Genomic DNA, 13069 nt, shown 5'->3' with positions numbered 1-13069 from the left:
TGGACTGTTGCCATGACCAGAAATCATGGACTGCTTATGAAAGGCATCACACTGCATTCAGCGATGAACAGCGGTTGCCGGCCGGTGTGACCGAGCTGATCTAGGCGCTTCAGTCCGGAACCGCACGACCGCTACGATCGCAGGTTCGAATCCTGGCTCGGACATGGATGTGTGTGATGTCCTTAGGTTAGTTAGGTTTAAGTAGTTCTAAGTTCTGGGGGACTGATGACCTCAGATGTTAAGTCCCATAGTGCTCAGAACCATTTTGAACAGCGGTTCTGCACTAACCCGGATGACCATCGCCGGTGATTATGGCCGACATCTGGAGGAGGATTCCATTCTTCTAGTGTTTTGAGAGACATAGCGGTGGTACTCCAGCCGTCATGGTGTGGGAAGCCATCAGGGATGACTTGGGGTCACGGCCGGTGGTGACGAAGAATGTGACGGATACCTCGCGTCCTCATGTGTTACCCCTCATGCGGCAGTATCCTGCTTCCATGTTTCAAGCGGACAATGCACACACATGACACGTGTCTTTGTGAGCTGTCTGATGCTGAGGGCCACCAAGACCACCACATCTGTCTTCAATAGAACACGTTTAGGAGCAGCTTCTGGTCCAGGATGTTAAGGACCAATTTCAATAGTTGTGGGACAACTTACCTCAAGACAGGACACGTCGGTTTTATGACACCGAACAAAATCAACACAAGCAACCAGGCCGTTGAGGATGCAACATCATCCTGATAATTTGGCTAATATTGCCAAGTTGTTTGTAAATTTGACTCTATTTTTTTGTCGCCGCAGTTACTTCAGGCAGTGTAGCTACTGCAACGTACCTCCATTTGATCCTGCTTGCTATATTCGTGCCTTGATCTACCTGTACAATTTTTTCCTCCCATACGTTCCTCCATTACCTAACTGACGAATCCTTGATGGTTCAGGTTCAGGTTGTGACCTATCAGCCGATTTCTTCTTTTATTGAAGTTGTGCGATACATTATTTTTTAGTTACCTCCTCATTAGTTATTCGATCCACCTATCTAATTGCAGCATCATGCTGTAGCACAACATTTCAGAAACTTATATTCCCTTCTTCTCTGCATCAATTACTGTCCACGCTTTAGCTTCGTCCAAGTATACACTACAAATACCTTCAGCAAAGACTTCCCAGCATTTAAATTTGTATTCGATATTAACAAATTCCGCTTATTCAGAAATGCTTTCTTGGTTTACAATGTTTGCTCTTTATATCCTTTTACTTTGGTCATCATCATTTTCTGACAGAACACCAAAATTCCTCTACTACTCTCCGTGCCTGATTTGCAAATATAGCTTCCTCAGCAACGACTACCCTTATTTTTCTTTTCCTTTTTTTGTTGTCCATCTTATATCCTCCTTTCAAGACAGTGTCCATTTTGTTCAACTGCTTGTCCAAGTCTTTTGTTGTCTCTGACAGAATTACATTTTCGTCGGATAACCTCAAAATCATTATTTCTTCCCCTTTATCTTTATTTCAGCCGGCCGGTGTGGCCGGGCGGTTCTAGGCGCTACAGTCTGGAACCACGCGAACGCTACGGTCGCAGGTTCGAATCCTGCCTCGGGCATGGATGTGTGTGATGTCCTTAGGTTAGTTAGGTTTAAGTACGAGGGTCAGTCAAAAAGTAATGCCTCCTATTTTTTTTTCTACGTTTAATTGTCAGGAAATTTAAATGCAATTACATAGGTTGAAAACCACAACATTGAGGATCATTTTGTCATTTTTCAATGAAATCTCCGCCCATCTCTACAGTTTTGGTCCATCTTTGAACAAGGGCATGTATCCCAGCACGGTAAAAATCACAGCTCTGCTTCCTAAGCCATTGACGCACGGATGTTTTGACGGCCTCCTCATCTTCAAAATGAATCCCACGCTGAGCTTCTTTTAGTGGCCCGAACAGATGGAAGTCTGATGGTGCCAGGTCAGGGCTGTATGGGGGATGAGGCAAAACTTCCCATCCAATTTTGACAATCTCGTCAGAGGTGTGATGACTGGTGTGTGGTCTTGCATTGTCATGCAAAAGAAGAACATCTGCCATTGATTTTGTTGGGCGAACTCGCTGAAGACGTGCTTTAAGTTTGTTGAGGGTTGTGACGTATTGAACAGAATTTATTGTGCATCCCTGCTCCAAAAAATCAACCAGAATCACACCCTCTGTATCCCAGAAAACTGTTGCCATAACTTTCCCTGCCGATCGCACAGTTTTGAATTTTTTCTTCCTCGGCGAGCTTGTGTGACGCCACTCCATTGACTGCCTCTTTGATTCGGGTTCAAAAAAATGCACCCATGTTTCGTCCCCGGTCACAATTTTTTTCAGAAACTCATCTCCCTCCAAACGGAAGCGCTGCAAGTGTTGGGAGGCTATTGTTTTCCTTGCCTCTTTATTCTGATCGGTTAACATTCTTGGAACCCACCGTGCACAAACTTTTGAGTACCCCAATTGTTTAATAATCGTGATCACACTGCCTTTACTAAGAGAAATAATGCGACACACTTCATCTGCAGTCACCCGACGGTCACCACGAATGATGTCATCAACTTGCTGAATGTTGTGTGGAGTCACTGCACTCACCGGCCTGCCGCTCCGCTTTTCGTCAGTCAACGGTGTTTGCCCTTCAGCTTCCTTACAACGACGAACCCATCGTCTAACAGTGCTGACATCCACTGTCACAACACCATACACCTTCTTCAGTCTTTCATGAATGCGTATGGGCGTTTCACCTTCTGCATTCAAGAATTCAATCACACAACGCTGTCTCAAACGAACATCGATGTCGGCCATCTTACAAACTTCTGCTGTGCTGCCACCTGTTGACACAGAAAGTTACTACTGCAGTGGATTGCAGAAGAAGGTTTGAGGAATGGCGCCAAATTCAAATTTTTCACTTAACTTAATTTCTTTAAGTAGAAAAAAAATGGGAGGCATTACTTTTTGACCGACCCTCGTACTTCTAAGTTCTAGGGGACTGATGACCTCAGAAGTTAAGTCCCATAGTGCTCAGATCCATTTGAACCCATCTTTATTTCTCTTTCCTTGGTTTCCTTTACTACTTGGTGTACTGACTGAATATCACCGGGGGATGTTTAGTCCTGTCTCACTTCCTTCTCAACCACTGCTTCCCTTTCATGCCCTTTGACTCTTAAAACTGTAATGTGGTTTATCTGAATGTTATAAATAACCTCTCACTTCCTTCATTTTGTCCCCGATACCTTCAGAATTTCAAACAATGTGTACCAGTTAACATTGTCAAAGGCTTTATCTAAATCCACAAATGCTATAAACGTAGGTTTGCGTTTCGCTAACCTAACTTCTAAGGTAACTTGTAGGGTCAGTAGCTCCTCGCGTGTTCCTACATTTCTCCACAACCCAAACTGATCTTCCCCGAGGCCGACTTCTATCAGTTTCTCTCCTGTTCTATAAATAATTTGCGTAATTTTTTGCCACCATGACATATTTAACTTACGTGCGGTAATCGCCACTTACAGTAAATCCTCTTAAATTATAAATCAAGTTTCGTTGAAATAACTTAATAATTAAAAGACACAGAAAACATATTCTCCACTGATTTGATTAATATCTCGGATAGACACGACACTGTATTAATAGACACAACAGATCGTTTGTAGCAATTAGTCGCAGCTTTGCTGTCATAGCTTGTCGGATTCCATCTGGTCACCTTTGCCAAACCATCACTTCAGACACCGTACAGATCAGTGATGTTAAGTACGGCAGGGAAGCGACGGCGAATGACAGTGCACTGTGCAGATTAAACAGAAGAAATAGAAATAAAATACACGATACGGTTCATGTAATGTTGTCGGTGTAATTTATCTATGTTAACGAGAACAGTGACTCATGTTCATCTCATGCTGCAAAAGTCAGCTGTTATTTTTAAGAAATTGTATTATAAAACAACTCCTGCAACAGCTTACCTCAAAATTTAATCGCAACTTCGAAAACAATACTCGTTCATTCGCTTGGGTGTTGCTGGCTTCAGGCATAACAAGACGATTTCACCGACAGTGGCTGACCTTACGGTGAAGTAGGCCGTTCGGAGAACGAGCTGTATTCCATTACAGCATCACTGAGAGTGAACTCTTTCCTTCACAACTGTGTGAAGTGCGTCACGGAAACTTCGATTTCTAACCAAGAATTTACTCAGGCTTCAAGAAGCAGCTTCTCCGTCTCAGAATTTAGCATGCAAGAGGTCATTTTATTCGAGTTGATCGATTAATACATTTTTCTGTTCCGCGTATATTAAGTTTCTGCACGACGATATTCATACAAGAATGAACAGCTTTTCTGATTATCTTTTAACCCATATATTGGAATCATTTACAGCAAAATTTTCCTGCTGTGCCCAAACCAAAGAGATAGATATAGCAATAGCTTACACGAGAAATATGAAAGGGTATACATTACAAATAACTTTCCAGTTCGAGCGAAATATGGTACTGTACAAGATATTCCCTTGATTAAAGTTGGCATACACTCCATTTGTATTAATCTACGCTTTATTGCCAACATAACGAATAATCGATCAAATGCGAATAACAGAGCTTCAGTTTCGTCCCACCCTTTGAAGCAGAGTGATCGGCTGTCGACTTGCCCACGAATGAAAACTATTCACTTCCCATCGCGTGCGACAGCCACTGAATGCTTAATTAAACGGGCTGAGCGTCTAGCGGCGAACAAAGCGTTACCTGTCTTCCCCGTCATTGTACACGATTGCACAGCGAGATGCACGGTACCAAGTACGACTAACTCTAACATGCTCACAGCCGCGTATTGCTCGGTTGTTGTAGAAGAGTACTTTATGCGCTTTGCTCTAGTGAGACATGAATTACATACACTGACGGAAAAAAATCGCAACACCAAAAAAATAATTAACGTAAAGTAATAAAATTTCGGGAACACCTTTTTCCAGGTCACATATTTAAGTGATTAACACTGCAAAATCACTATTTAGTGTAAGCGCGAGATAAGCCATTAACCTGAAATACGCAAAGAGTCTGTAGGATATAGCGACGCATTCTGTTTCGTTTGAGAACTCTCTTTGATCTTCCACGATACTCCCACTTTTTCACCTCACTCTCACTTTTCTATCGTTAGTCGAATTTGTCTCTGGTTTCTTAGGGAGCTAATTCTCTGACCTGACATTTCACATGTATATCTTGTGTCTGTATATGTTTCTTCGCGCCGAGATATCAATCTGTTCGCATCAGTCAATTGCCTGCATCCGTCGTGCCTCATATGACGCCAGAGCTGCGCAAAGTTGAATGCAGTTTCGGTAGAGGTAGGAAGTGACCTCGCGAAGACTGTATACCATCCTGGATTGCTTGGATTTCACGAAAACAACCGTTTGGGCCCCGCCCATAATGTTCACTAAACCGCGTGGCAAGTAGCGAGAGTACTTTCCATTTTTAAGGCGAGAAATTAACTTTTAGTCATTAGAAGTCAGAGTGATAGACCATTTTACTAGGAACATCCCGTAGAGGTTGTCTCTGCACTGTTAATAGTGTTCTTTCCGATGGGAATATTATTATTATTATTAGGGATATTATTACATTTTGTGTGTGTGAACTTTTACAGAACATATTAAACAGTTAAAACTTAAACTTTTATTTACAGCCATTGTTTCTGATCCTGCTGAGTAAATATCAAGTAGGAGCATTGTCTTTCAATGAGCACAAAGAGTAATATAAACTTACAGACTGGAAATTACTGTCAGTACGTTCTTCATCGCTTCCTGGATGACCGCAAAAGTAGTTTTCAGGCTCTTGTAAACGGTGAAGGTAACTTTAAAGCACCCACAGACATTCTAAGTGCCTTTTAAAAACGAAGTATCGACCACATCTGCTCCGGTTGTATAGTTTCCTTATCGCGTCACGATCGTCTACTCAGTTTGATCGTCGAAAGTAATCATAGTGCTTTGGCTCATAAGTTGTAATTACTCAGTGTTTCTCTGTACCTGTTATGTTATTGGCTATGTTGATGCTGCATAGTAATTTCTTATAATATGCAGGTGCCTGAGGATTTAGCCATAAAAGGCTTTGAAATCGGTTGCAAATAAATAAAATAAAAAACGCAACTTTGTTGAAAATTAGTATGAAGATATTCTGTGTGCTCCAAAACGAACCATTAGCAGCTGAAGTTCCTATAACCAGCGTCATGGTAGCCAGAAGATTACGTTGTGTTTCTGTTTACTTCCCATAATGCTTCTGCCACCAATAAATAATATATAAATTCGACTAAAAATCTAGTAACTTCGAAGAACCGTAGTGTATTTATGTCTAGGAGACCAAGTGAATGAGCCGGCCTCTGTGACCGAGCGGTTCTAGGCGCTTCAGTCTGGAACTGCGCGACTGCTACAGTCGCAGGATCGAATCCTGCCTCGGGCATGGATGTGTGTGATGTCCTTAGGTTAGTTAGGTTTAAGTAGTTTTAAGTTCTAGGGGACTGATGACCTCAGATGTTAAGTCGCATAGTGCTCAGAGCCATTTGAGCCAGACTAAATGAATGAAACCTGCCTCGTTAGTATAACCGTAGTATCTTAAATTTAGCAGATTAATGCAGATTACTGCGATGCGCGCGTATAGGGCTTAGTGTTGACGGTGAAGACTGTAAAATATCGATTATGAAAATTTTTTATATTACCCAGATGCACATTATTTTCATTTCAGCATTGCCGCTTCACGGTGAATTAGCAATCACAACAAAAGCGCATCTAGTGAAACTGTGATCCACGAATTAACCCTATAATATGATCTCTAGCCAATTTAAATGATTTAAATGTACTGAAATCAGATTCAAAGTGGTTAGTCTACGACAGATGATTAATATGCCAGTATGCTCCCAATCAATATTTCGTGTGAAATTTACAAACATAACTGTATTTTACTATATTGTGAATCCTAATTTGAAGGGCTCAAACAGTAATGAGACTGCAGATGCATGTGTGATTGGGGAAGGGTCGCACAAGCCAATGAAATGGCAGGACTTGTGGAAAAATTATATATTTTCATTACTGATCAGTTAAGGCTGGACCTATCTGGTTTTAATCTTAGTTTTATGTTGCGTAAGATGAGCATTAAAGGACTGTCAGTAGCAACAGAAGACAGTATGTAGAATATTTTCTCAAATGACAAAACGTTGTATTACCTATATAGCATAAATCTAAAAGTGGGTTTTATTTAGTACTCTTTGTAATGTTAAAATGAATTGTAACATGCATTAAATGGTTCAAATGGCTCTGAGCACTTTGCGACTTAACTTCTGAGGTCATCAGACCCCTAGAACTTAGAACTAATTAAACCTAACTAACCTAAGGACATCACACACATCCATGCCCGAGGCAGGATACGAACCTGCGACCGTAGCGGTCGCTCGGCTCCAGACTGTAGCGCCTAGAACGGCACGGCCACTCCGGCCGGCCAACATGCATTATCTCGGTCCGAACACGCCTCGCAAGGCCCAAATGTACCAACCGGCGGCCGTGTCATCCTCTAACTGTGGCATCATCGGTTGCGGATTTGGAAGGCCTTGTCACAAAGGTACCAACCGGCGGCCGTGTCATCCTCTAACTGTGGCATCATCGGTTGCGGATTTGGAAGGCCTTGTCACAAAGGTACCAACCGGCGGCCGTGTCATCCTCTAACTGTGGCATCATCGGTTGCGGATTTGGAAGGCCTTGTCACAAAGGTACCAACCGGCGGCCGTGTCATCCTCTAACTGTGGCATCATCGGTTGTGTATTTGGAAGGCCTTGTCACAAAGGTACCAACCGGCGGCCGTGTCATCCTCTAACTGTGGCATCATCGGTTGCGGATTTGGAAGGCCTTGTCACAAAGGTACCAACCGGCGGCCGTGTCATCCTCTAACTGTGGCATCATCGGTTGCGGATTTGGAAGGCCTTGTCACAAAGGTACCAACCGGCGGCCGTGTCATCCTCTAACTGTGGCATCATCGGTTGCGGATTTGGAAGGCCTTGTCACAAAGGTACCAACCGGCGGCCGTGTCAACCTCTAACTGTGGCATCATCGGTTGCGGATTTGGAAGGCCTTGTCACAAAGGTACCAACCGGCGGCCGTGTCATCCTCTAACTGTGGCATCATCGGTTGCGGATTTGGAAGGCCTTGTCACAAAGGTACCAACCGGCGGCCGTGTCATCCTCTAACTGTAGCATCATCGGTTGCGGATTTGGAAGGCCTTGTCACAAAGGTACCAACCGGCGGCCGTGTCATCCTCTAACTGTGGCATCATCGGTTGCGGATTTGGAAGGCCTTGTCACAAAGGTACCAACCGGCGGCCGTGTCATCCTCTAACTGTGGCATCATCGGTTGCGGATTTGGAAGGCCTTGTCACAAAGGTACCAACCGGCGGCCGTGTCATCCTCTAACTGTGGCATCATCGGTTGCGGATTTGGAAGGCCTTGTCACAAAGGTACCAACCGGCGGCCATGTCATCCTCTAACTGTGGCATCATCGGTTGCGGATTTGGAAGGCCTTGTCACAAAGGTACCAACCGGCGGCCGTGTCATCCTCTAACTGTGGCATCATTGGTTGCGGATTTGGAAGGCCTTGTCACAAAGGTACCAACCGGCGGCCGTGTCATCCTCTAACTGTGGCATCATCGGTTGCGGATTTGGAAGGCCTTGTCACAAAGGTACCAACCGGCGGCCGTGTCATCCTCTAACTGTGGCATCATCGGTTGCGGATTTGGAAGGCCTTGTCACAAAGGTACCAACCGGCGGCCGTGTCATCCTCTAACTGTGGCATCATCGGTTGCGGATTTGGAAGGCCTTGTCACAAAGGTACCAACCGGCGGCCGTGTCATCCTCTAACTGTGGCATCATCGGTTGCGGATTTGGAAGGCCTTGTCACAAAGGTACCAACCGGCGGCCGTGTCATCCTCTAACTGTGGCATCATCGGTTGCGGATTTGGAAGGCCTTGTCACAAAGGTACCAACCGGCGGCCGTGTCATCCTCTAACTGTGGCATCATCGGTTGCGGATTTGGAAGGCCTTGTCACAAAGGTACCAACCGGCGGCCATGTCATCCTCTAACTGTGGCATCATCGGTTCCGGATTTGGAAGGCCTTGTCACAAAGGTACCAACCGGCGGCCGTGTCATCCTCTAACTGTGGCATCATTGGTTGCGGATTTGGAAGGCCTTGTCACAAAGGTACCAACCGGCGGCCGTGTCATCCTCTAACTGTGGCATCATCGGTTGCGGATTTGGAAGGCCTTGTCAGTTTTCGTGACTTGTATTGCTACTACTCGGCCAAGAGCGCCCCGGTAGGTCAACAGCGCATAGCGACCCGGATGGTCACCCATCAGTTTGCCAGCCACGCCAAACAGTGCTTAACTTCGGTGATCTGAGATACCGGTGTATCCAACGCGGCACGGCAATTGACTCATAACATACATTAAAAAGCCCTAATTCTTATTTTAACAAGAATAATGAGAAGAGACGAACCTGAACGAATTTTTGAAGTAAACAAACTTTTGCTGCAAGTCACGTGTTTGTTTCCCCGTGAAACGTCCCCTTAGAAAAATTTATGAATGACTGTGCTGATAAAACCTCTTACATTATTTGCTTTTCAAACAGCTGAGCGAAACTTAACGTACTAAGACATTACTCTCTTTACTTATTCTGATCAACACTTAACTGACACACAATATTTTTAGCACAACGCAATCTGATTTTTAATAATCCCTACAAAAGAATGGCCCTGACTAACAATAACCTATACCTTTCATGAATCACTTACCTCACAAAAATCTTCGTTACTCGAACTACTGCAATACAGCGAGCGCCAATACTGCCATCTAAATAAAAGATTCTAACTACTGAAGTCACTAACTACTGATAGGCATAGTTAGCAAATGAAAGATTTTGATAAACACCAAACAATGTATTTACCTTGATAGTGTTCAAAAGTCATAATATGTATATATCATTTCATGACATCCAATCTTACAAATTTACTGTCTCTGATGGACACACGTCCAGATAGTCCGCTCTCAAAACTCTGCCATCTCTCTCCCCACATCCACCACTGCTGGCGGCTCACCTCCAACTGCGCAACGCTACACGCTGTTCACATCCAACTGCCCAACACTACAATAGCAAATATTACAACATTGCTAACCAGCCACAGACTCCACACAGCACAGCCAGTGATTTTCATACAGAGCGCTACGTGGCGTTACCAATATAAAAACCTAAACAGCCTACTCACACCCGTGGTTTGCACGCTATGCCAAAGCGGCGGGGAATCGTAATCACTCTTAACAAAGCGGTTTTGCTATTTGCGTGGGAGAAACGAAAATGATTTCGTGTTTTTAAGAAAGTAATCAATAAACAGATACACATTACAGTTTCCACAGAAGATTCTGAAAACGTATAGACAGGGCGAGACAGGTTCCCGGCAAAGACTCAAGCGCAGAGGGGGAGCAAAAACTCATCGATAAACGAAACAAGACAGAAAGACAGATTAGGAATTAATCGGGACAGAGAGTGAGTTCTCCCAGCCATCGTCTTCCTATCTTCTAACTAAGGGAAGAAGCCTTTCCCCTGTAAACGCATGATGTTGAAGTCAGTGCTGCCTCTAACGTGATCTGCGTCGCAGCACTGAGTTCAGTTCACAAAGCTGCCGCCTAAACCGCTCGCTCATATTCCACCATGGAGTTCGTCCTACTACTTCGCTTCGGTGTTGTAGAACCTCAAAGTATCGGCGAGCGGGTGTGAAGCAAATGAACGATTTGACGTACGCTTTAGATTTTTACCGACTTTTACATCTACATCTACATCCGTACTCCGCAAGCCACCTGACGGTGTGTGGCGGAGGGTACCCTGAGTACCTCTATCGGTTCTCCCTTCTATTCCAATCTCGTATTGTTCGTGGAAAGAAGGATTGTCGGTATGCTTCTGTGTGGGCTCTAATCTCTCTGATTTTATCCTCATGGTCTCTTCGCGAGGTATACGTAGGAGGGAGCAATATACGAGGGCAGTTCAATAAGTAATGCAACACATTTTTTTTCTGAAACAGGGGTTGTTTTATTCAGCATTGAAATACACCAGGTTATTCCCCAATCTTTTAGCTACACAACACTATTTTTCAACGTAATCTCCATTCAATGCTACGGCCTTACGCCACCTTGAAATGAGGGCCTGTATGCCTGCACGGTACCATTCCACTGGTCGATGTCGGAGCCAACGTCGTACTGCATCAATAATTTCTTCATCATCCGCGTAGTGCCTCCCACGGATTGCCTCCTTCATTGGGCCAAACATATGGAAATCCGACGGTGCGAGATCGGGGCTGTAGGGTGCATGAGGAAGAACAGTCCACTGAAGTTTTGTGAGCTCCTCTCGGGTGCGAAGACTTGTGTGAGGTCTTGCGTTGTCATGAAGAAGGAGAAGTTCGTTCAGATTTTTGTGCCTACGAACACGCTGAAGTCGTTTCTTCAATTTCTGAAGAGTAGCACAATACACTTCAGAGTTGATCGTTTGACCATGGGGAAGGACATCGAACAGAATAACCCCTTCAGCGTCCCAGAAGACTGTAACCATGACTTTACTGGCTGAGGGTATGGCTTTAAACTTTTTCTTGGTAGGGGAGTGGGTGTGGCGCCACTCCATTGATTGCCGTTTTGTTTCAGGTTCGAAGTGATGAACCCATGTTTCATCGCCTGTAACAATCTTTGACAAGAAATTGTCACCCTCAGCCACATGACGAGCAAGCAATTCCGCACAGATGGTTCTCCTTTGCTCTTCATGGTGTTCGGTTAGACAACGAGGGACCCAGCGGGATCAAACCTTTGAATATCCCAACTGGTGAACAATTGTGACAGCACTACCAACAGAGATGTCAAGTTGAGCACTGAGTTGTTTGACGGTGATCCGTCGATCATCTCGAACGAGTGTGTTCGCACGCTCCGCCATTGCAGGAGTCACAGCTGTGCACGGCCGGCCCGCACGAGGGAGATCAGACACTCTTGCTTGACCTTGCGGCGATGATGACACACGCTTTACCCAACGACTCACCGTGCTTTTGTCCACTGCCAGATCACCGTAGACATTCTGCAAGCGCCTATGAATATCTGAGATGCCCTGGTTTTCCGCCAAAAGAAACTCGATCACTGCCCGTTGTTTGCAACGCACATCCGTTACAGACGCCATTTTAACAGCTCCGTGCAGCGCTGCCACCTGTCGGAAGTCAATGAAACTATACGAGACGAAGCAGGAGTGTTTGAAAATATTCCACAAGAAATTTCCCGTTTTTTCAACCAAAATTGGTCGAGAAAAAAAATGTGTTGCATTACTTATTGAACTGCCCTCGTACTACTTTACTCTTCGGTGAAGGTATGTTCTCGAAACTTTAACAAAAGCCCATACCGAGCTACTGAGCGTCTCTCCTGCAGAGTCTTCCACTGGAGTTTATCTATCATCTGCGTAACGCTTTCGCGATTACTAAATGATCCTGTAACGAAGCGCGCTGCTCTCCGTTGGATCCTCTCTATCTCTTATATCAACCCTATCTGGTACGGATCCCACACCGCTGAGCAGTATTCAAGCAGTGGGCGAACAAGCGTACTGTAACCTACCTCCTTTGTTTTCGGATTGCATTTCCTTAGGATTCTTCCAATGAATCTCAGTCTGGCATCTGCTTTACCGACGATCAGCTTTATATGATCATTCCATTTTAAATCACTCCTAATGCGTACTCCCAGATAATTTATGGAATTAACTGCTTCCAGTTGCTGTCCTGCTATTTTGTAGCTAAATGATAAGGGATCTATCTTTCTATGTATTCGCAGCACATTACACTTGTCTACATTGAGATTCAATTGCCATTCCCTGTACCATGCGTGAATTCGCTGCAGATCCTCCTGCATTTCAGTACAATTTTCCATTGTTGCAACCTCTCGATACACCACAGCATCATCTGCAAAAAGCCTCAGTCAACTTCCGATGTCATCCACCAGGTCATTTATGTATATTGTGAATAGCAACGGGCCGGCCGCGGT

The sequence above is a fragment of the Schistocerca americana genome, chromosome 4 (assembly GCF_021461395.2).
Source record: "Schistocerca americana isolate TAMUIC-IGC-003095 chromosome 4, iqSchAmer2.1, whole genome shotgun sequence".
Lineage (NCBI taxonomy): Eukaryota > Metazoa > Arthropoda > Insecta > Orthoptera > Acrididae > Schistocerca > Schistocerca americana.
The sequence above is the reverse complement of the archived record's forward strand: the minus strand, read 5'-3'. Positions refer to the sequence as shown.